The 7,050-nt window shown below is 38.3% G+C and overlaps 1 protein-coding gene and 1 long non-coding RNA gene across 3 annotated transcripts in view; one reads left to right on the top strand and one right to left on the bottom strand.

Moving 5' to 3' along the window:
- The window catches only part of TRPC4 (transient receptor potential cation channel, subfamily C, member 4), a 436,371-nt gene that overhangs the window by 330,038 nt on the left and 99,283 nt on the right, over positions 1 to 7,050 (top strand). The gene's annotated exons all lie outside the window — the stretch shown is intronic.
- LOC106724133 overlaps positions 1 to 7,050 on the bottom strand; it is a 19,100-nt gene that overhangs the window by 7,450 nt on the left and 4,600 nt on the right. The gene's annotated exons all lie outside the window — the stretch shown is intronic.

Raw genomic sequence — 7,050 nt, 5'->3', positions numbered from 1 at the left:
TCAGGCTGGCGGTTGTTGACTGAAGCTCCCAACTGCTCCTTTTTTTCTTTTTCTTTTTTCTATTCTGGGCTAGCTTTAGCTCTGAGGCCTCGCTGCTGAAAGCAGGTTTCTGGCCTTTACCTTCTGTATTTGATACAATGTTGTTTTCTGGCTGGCTGAAGCCCGGCTGACTGAAAGCCGGTTTCTAGGGTTTTGTTTAGCTTCTATATTTGCAACATAGTTGCTTAGAGTTGCAGCTGAGAGGCCAGCAAGTCAGGCGGGGAACGTTGGAGTCTGCAGTCACTGGAGCAAGCAAGCCTCATGTTCGCTTCCAGCTGCCTGGCTGCTGGCCGCCATCTTGGCTGACAGTTAATTTGCATAAGGATATGCTGATTATCCAATGGGAAGGGTAGCGGTCGTACGCTAATTACCATGTTTCTCTTTTATTAGTGTAGATGACTTACATTTAAGTCTTTTATCCATTTTACGTTTATTCTTCTGTATGTTATAAGTTGGTGGTCTAGTTTCGTTTTTTTTTTTTCATGTGTCTGTGCAGTTTTCAAATACCATTTGCTGAAGAGGCTGTCTTTACTCCATTGTAAGTTCTTGCTTCCTCTATCAGATATTAATTGATCATAATGGTGTCAGTCAATTTCTAGGATATCTGCTCTGATCCATTGGTCTGTATGCCTGTTCCTGTGCCAGTACCAAGCTGTTTTTGGTATAAGGACTTTGTAGTATAGTTTGATATTCAGTATTGTGATCACTCCAACTTTTACTTCCTTCTTAAACTTGCTTCAGCTATTCAGGGTTTTTGTTGCCTTTATATACAGTTTTGGAGTATTTGTTCTAGATCTGTGAAATATGATGTTGGTATTTTAATAGGGATTGCATTGCATGTATAAGTTGCTTTGTGTAGTATAGACATTTTAATTATGTTAATTCTTCCAATCCATGTACATACTATAGGTTACCATTTTTTGTCTTTTCCTCTATTTCTTTTTTCAATGCCCTGTAGTTCTCTAAGAACAGGTCTTTTACGTACTTGGTAACTCTATTCTTAGGTATCTTATTTTTTGTTGTTGCAATGGTAAATGGGATTGTATTTTTTATTTCTTTTTCAGTGAGTTCATTATTGGTGTATAAAAATTTCATCAATTTCTGGATATTGATTTTGTATCCTGCTACCTTGTCGAATAGATTTATTAAGTCTAGTAGTTTCCTGGTGAAGTTTTTAGGGTTTTTTTTTTAATGTACAATATTAGAAGCCCAATGCACGAAATCCATGCAAGAGTAGGCCTTCCTTCCCCCAGCTGCCATCACTGGCTTCCCTCTGGCACTCGGGACACGGGCTTCCCTCTGGCCACTCGCACCCGGGACCTGGGCTTCCCTCCAGCTTCCAGCAGGCACCCAGGACCTGGTCTTTCCTTGCAGTCCCAGCTTCGTACAGAAGGTTGTCTTGTCTAATTAGCATATTACCCTTTTAAAATTATAGATCATGTCATCTGCGAATAATGAGTTTTACTTCTTCCTTTCTAATGTGGATGTTTTTGTCTCTTCATCTTGTCTGATTGTGATTAGGATTTCCAGTACTATCCAGAGGGAAGCCAGTGCTGGCAGCTGGGGGAAGGAAGGCCTACTCTTGCATGAATTTCATGCATTGGGCCTTTAGTGTTGAATAAGAGTGGTGAAAGTGGACATCTTATTCCTCTTCTTAAGGGAAACACTTTTCGTTTTTACCCATTAGGTATTACGTTGGCTATAGGTCTGTCATATATGGCCTTTATTTATGTTGAGGTATGATTCCTCTACTCCCACTTTCTTGAGAGTTTTTATTTAAAAAAAAGGGGGGGGGTGCTGGATTTTGTTGAATGCTTTGTCTGCATCTATTGATATAATCATGTGTCTTTTATCTTTCAATTTGTTTATGTGATGTATCACTTTGTTTACTTTGAAGATATTGTACCAGCCTTGCATTCCCAGAATAAATTCCATTTGATCATGTTGTATTATCTTTTTAATACATTGTTGGATCCATTTTGCTAGTTATTTTGTTGAGGATTTTAGCATCTGTGTTCATCAGGGATATTGGCCTATAATTCTCTTTCTTTGTACTGTCTTTATCTGGTTTTGGAATTAGGATAATTCTGGCTTCATAAAAAGAACCTGGAAGTGTTCCTACCTCTTGAATTGTTTTGGACAGTTTGATGAGGATAGATGTTAATTCTTCTTTGAATGTTTGGTAAAATTCTCTAAATTCATCTGATCCAGGACTTTTGTTGTTGGGATATTTTTGATTACTGCTTTTATTTCCTCACTTGTTATTGGCCTATTCAGGTTTTCTGATTCATCTTGATTGAGTGTTGGAAGATTGTAGATTGTATATTTCTAGAAATTTGTCCATTTCACCCAGATTATACTGTTTGTTGGCATATAAATGTTCATACTATTTGCTTAAGATCCTTTGTATTTCTGTGGTGACTACTATATTCTCACTTTCATTTTATTTATTTTGGTCCTCTCTCTTTGTTTCTTGATGAGTCTGGCTAGAGGTTCATCAACCTTGTTTATCTTTTCAAAGAACCAGCTCTTGGATTCATTGTTCCTTTTGTTTTGTTTTTTTAAATATATTTTATTGATTTTTCACAGAGAGGAAGGGAGAGGGATAGAGAGTTAGAAACATCAATGAGAGAGAAACATCGATCAGCTGCCTCCTGCACACCCCCTACTGGGGATGTGCCCACAACCAAGGTACATGCCCTTCACTGGAATCGAACCTGGGACCTTTCAGTCTGCAGGCTGACGCTCTATCCAATGAGCCAAACTGGTTCGGGCACTTTTTGTTCTTTTTTTTAATTGTCTGTGTCATTTATTTCCACTCTGATCTTTATTTCCTTCCTTCTACTTACTTGGGCTCTCCTTCTAATTCACTTAGTTGTAGGGTTAGGTATTTTATTAGTGCTTTTTCTTGTTTCTTGAGGTAGGCTTATAGTGCTATGAAATTCCCTCCCAGGGCTGCTTTCACCATGTACCATAGTTTTTGCATGCTTGTGTGTTTATTTTCATTTGTTTCTGGAAAGTTTTTATTTCTTGCTCTATCTCACTGGTAACCCATTCATTGTTTCATTGTTTAAAAACATTCTATTTAGCCTCCATGTATTTGAGTGCTTTTGAGATTTTTTTTGTGTTTTTTTTTATTGTAGTTGATTTCTAACTTCATGCTATTGTGATTTGAGAAGATGCTTGGTATTATATCAATCATATTTAATTTGTATAGGCTTGTTTTGTATCCGAACATGTGTTCTATCTTTGAGAATGTTCAATGTGCACTTTAAAAGGATGTATATTCTGTTCATTTGGGATGAAATGTTCCATAAATATCAGTTAGGTCCATCTGATCTAGTGTGTTATTTAAGGCCTCTGTTTCCTTGTTGATTTTTTTTTCCTGGAAGATATATATCCAGTGGTATCAGTAGGGTGTTGTAGTGCTCTAATATGACTGTAATGTTGTTAATCTCACCTTTAAAGTCCATCAAGAATCTTTTTATGAACTTGGGTGCTCCTATATTGTGTGTATATATATTTACAAGGCTTATTCTTTTTGTTGAATAATTCCCTTTAGTATTATGTAATGGCCTTCTATGTCTCTGGTTATAGCCTTTGTTTTGAAGTCTATTTTGTTTGATATGAGTATTGTTACTCCAGCTTCTTTTTCCTTTCCATTTGCATGGAATATATTTTTTCATCCCTTCATTCTCAGTCTGTGTGTATCTTTTGTTAAGAAGGGGGTCTCTTGTACACAGCATATATATGCGCCATGTTTTCTTATCCATTCAGTCACCCTATGTCTTTTGACTGAAGCATTTATTCCATTTACATTTAAGGCTATAATTGATAGGTATGTATTTATGGCCATTGTTATTTTCTTTATGCCTATGATCTTCTTTCTATTCTCTCTTCTTCTTCTTCTTCTTCTTCTTCTTCTTCTTCTTCTTCTTCTTCTTCTTCTAGCAGTCTCATTAACATTTCTTGCATTGCTAGTTTGGTAGTAATGTACTCCTTTAACCTTTTTGGGGTTTTTTTGGTCTGGAAAACTTTATTTCAACACTAGAGGCCAGGTGCACAAAATTTATGCACAGGGTTGGGGCCCTCAGCCCAGCCTGCACCCTCTCCAATCCAGGACCCCTTGGGGGATGCCCAACTGCCGATCCCCAAGATCAGGCCTAAACCGGCAGTCAGACATTCCTCTCAAAATCCTGGAACACCGGCTCCTAATCGCTCACCTGCCTGCCTGCCTGGTCACCCCTAACTGCCTGCCCCCACTGGCCTAATCACCCTTCACTGCCTCTGCGTGCCAGCCTAGTTGCCCCTAACTGCCCCCCCTACTGGCCTGGTTGCCCCATGCAGCCTGCTTGTTCAGTTGTTTGGTCATCCCTCACTAATCCCCCTGATGGCCTGGTCATAGGCAGCCATTTTGTGAGGGTGTGAGGGTTAATTTGCATATTACCTCTTTATTATATAGGATTGATTTTAAATGATAGCCTTGCTGGATACAGTAGTCTTAGATGTGGGCCCTTGCTTTTCATTATTTTGAATACATCATACCACTCCCTTCTGTCCTGAAGTGTTTCCATTGAGAATTCATCTGACAGTCTAATGTGAACTTCTTTGTAGGCAATTTTCTGTCACTCTCTTGCTACCTTTAATATTATTTCTTTGTTTTTAATATTTGCCATTTTGATTATGATGTGTCTAGGTGTGGGTCTTTTGGGGTTGTCTTTATTGGAACTTTCTGTGCCTCCTGAACTTGTGTGACATTTTCCTTCACTTGATTGGGGAAATTTTCTGTCATTATTTCTTTAAACAGGTTACTCTCTTCCCCTTCTGGCATTCCTATAATGTAGATGTTATGTTTCATGTTTTCCCTGAGCTCCTTTATGCTATCTTCCTGCTTTTTAATTCTTTTTTTTCTATTTGCTGCTCTAATTAGGTATTTATTTTTATGTAGTCTTCCAAATTTCTGACTCGGTCTTCTGCTTCTTCGAGTCTACTTTTAATTTGTTCCAGGGTGTTATTGGTATCAGGTATATCATTCTTCATTTCTTTCTGGTTCTTGTTCATGGCCTCTATTTCCTTTTTAATGTTGTAATTTCTTTAAACATCTTTATAACCATTGCTTTGAACCCTGTCTCATAGGTTGCTTGCCCCATTTCATTTCATTCTTTTTCTGTAGATTCCTTCTTTTCTCTCATTTGCGGGTTGTTTTTTGTCTCCCTATTGTATCTGTCTCTCTGTATTTGCTTCTATGTATTAGGTAGAACTGTTTTGCCTCCCAGTCTTTGTGGGATGGCCATATGTAGAAAGAATCTTGAGGGGTCCAGTGGTCTGGTCTCTTTGTTCACCTGAGCTGGATGCTCTAGGAGTGCCCCTTGTGTGCCTTATTTGGTATCTCCTGTTGTAATTTGGACTTTATTGTTCATGTCCCATTTGTGAGAGGGATCTCCCCTCTGACTTGCTGCCAGTGAGGTTCAACCCCAATTGTGTGCAAGTTGTTATACAGGCACTGACAGAATAGAACAAGACACAACAGGACCAAACCAAAAATAACACCACAATAATCAAGCTACTCAATGCAACAACAGTAGGAAAGACTAAGAAGGAAAGGGGAGAGAAAGCAAGCAAAGAAAAAAATAATACTATACTAAAAGGCATGCAACCAAATTCTTAGAGGAGATATAAAGAAAAAGGGAGAAAGAAGAAGATTAAAAAAATGGCTATATGGAAGCAAGGAGGAAGCTAAAAGAAATAGTATAGGAGGAAAAAAGAAAAGGAAACAGAAAATAAGTGAAATAATAATGAATTTAAAATGTATTGATAATGGACTTAAGATATAGAGATAAAAAATAAAGCTAAAAGAAAGGAGAATAAGATAAAATCAAAAGAAAAATTAGTAATTACAATAAGAATAGACAAAGTAGAATACAATCAAAGGGAACAAAGGAAGTAGAGATATGCAAGAAAAAGGAAGAAAGAAAAAAAGGGCTGGGGGGAAACAAACCAACCTGCCCCACCCAAAAAAAATCCAGTCATACATATCATAGCCCAATAAACAAAACCACTCACACTCTTACACTAAAAAACCTTTGGGTCCACTATTTGTGGAGCTCACTGGATTTTGCTCTGATGTTGTAGTAGCTGGCCCCTTGGTGTATCTATCCTGGGGCCCCTGGAAGCTTCTCTGGTGCAGGTCAATGTGAGTCACTGTTCTTTCGGCCCTGGGCAACCTGATTGAGGTCCAAGAGGTTGAAGCCTCTGGTAATCCCATGAGCAGGGACTCCTTAGGCCAAAGACTAGATCCGCCTTGAGTCTCTCACCTTGATTATCCCTGTTCTGAGCTGGACTCCCTTCCCCCATGGAGCTGGGCTCTGCAAGGGTATCCTGTTCTTGGCCAGGATGGTTTGAGAAGACTCATGTTGAGGGAGGTGCTGGTAGCCTTTAAGGGAGGGGGAGCAGGCCCTTTCTCTTCTTTTAATGCAAGTATGTCAAACTCAAATGCTAACACAGGCCAAATAAACAAGGTTTATGTTTATGTGGGCTGCAAAAAAACAAAAGCTTCAATTTTCATAGAAATGTAGGTTTATTTTGATAGAAACATGCTGAATACAAAGGGCTGAAATAAATGAGTAATTGTTAACATAAAATAATAGAATATTTTAAGAAAAATTAATATTTTTCTTGAACATTAACTTACCAGACATTGAATAACTGCACAAATTAATAAGCGTAACTCAAATAAACCTATTTTTCTTGTTTTCCAAAAGTGAAATATTTCCTGTTGTGCACACCAACCAAGTCAGTACAAGACTAATGATGTGGCAATTGGCTGCTAAAATATTCGCTGCTAGTATTAGTGTAGAGAAATGGTGCGCCCGCACATAAGGCACGTAAGGGAAATGAATGCAATACAATCTACACTAACAAAAGAGAAACATGGTAATTAGCGTACGACCGCTACCCTTCCCATTGGCTAATCAGCATATCCTTATGCAAATTAACGGTCAGCCAAGATGG

The sequence above is a fragment of the Myotis brandtii genome, unplaced genomic scaffold, assembly GCF_000412655.1.
Source record: "Myotis brandtii unplaced genomic scaffold, ASM41265v1 scaffold732, whole genome shotgun sequence".
Lineage (NCBI taxonomy): Eukaryota > Metazoa > Chordata > Mammalia > Chiroptera > Vespertilionidae > Myotis > Myotis brandtii.
This window is presented reverse-complemented; position numbering and strand designations above follow the sequence as displayed.